Consider the following 268-nt stretch of genomic DNA (forward strand, 5'->3'; position numbering starts at 1 on the left):
ATATATATATATATATATATATATATATATATATATATATGTGCTTTGAACTCCACACACCATATTTCTACTCCATTATTTTTGTGGCTTGGGTCTCTTACCCCATTTTTATACCTGTTGGTGATTTTCTTCAAAAGCAGAAATTTAAATCTTTCACAGCCTTTCCGTGTAATTCTGTCAGGCGGCCTTGGCCTGTACATTTACACACATGAGTGCACACGTGCACACACACACACATACACACGCACACACACACACACACACACAC

The sequence above is a fragment of the Nematolebias whitei genome, chromosome 8, assembly GCF_014905685.2.
Source record: "Nematolebias whitei isolate Nwh7 chromosome 8, NemWhi1, whole genome shotgun sequence".
NCBI classification, from domain to species: Eukaryota; Metazoa; Chordata; class Actinopteri; order Cyprinodontiformes; family Rivulidae; genus Nematolebias; species Nematolebias whitei.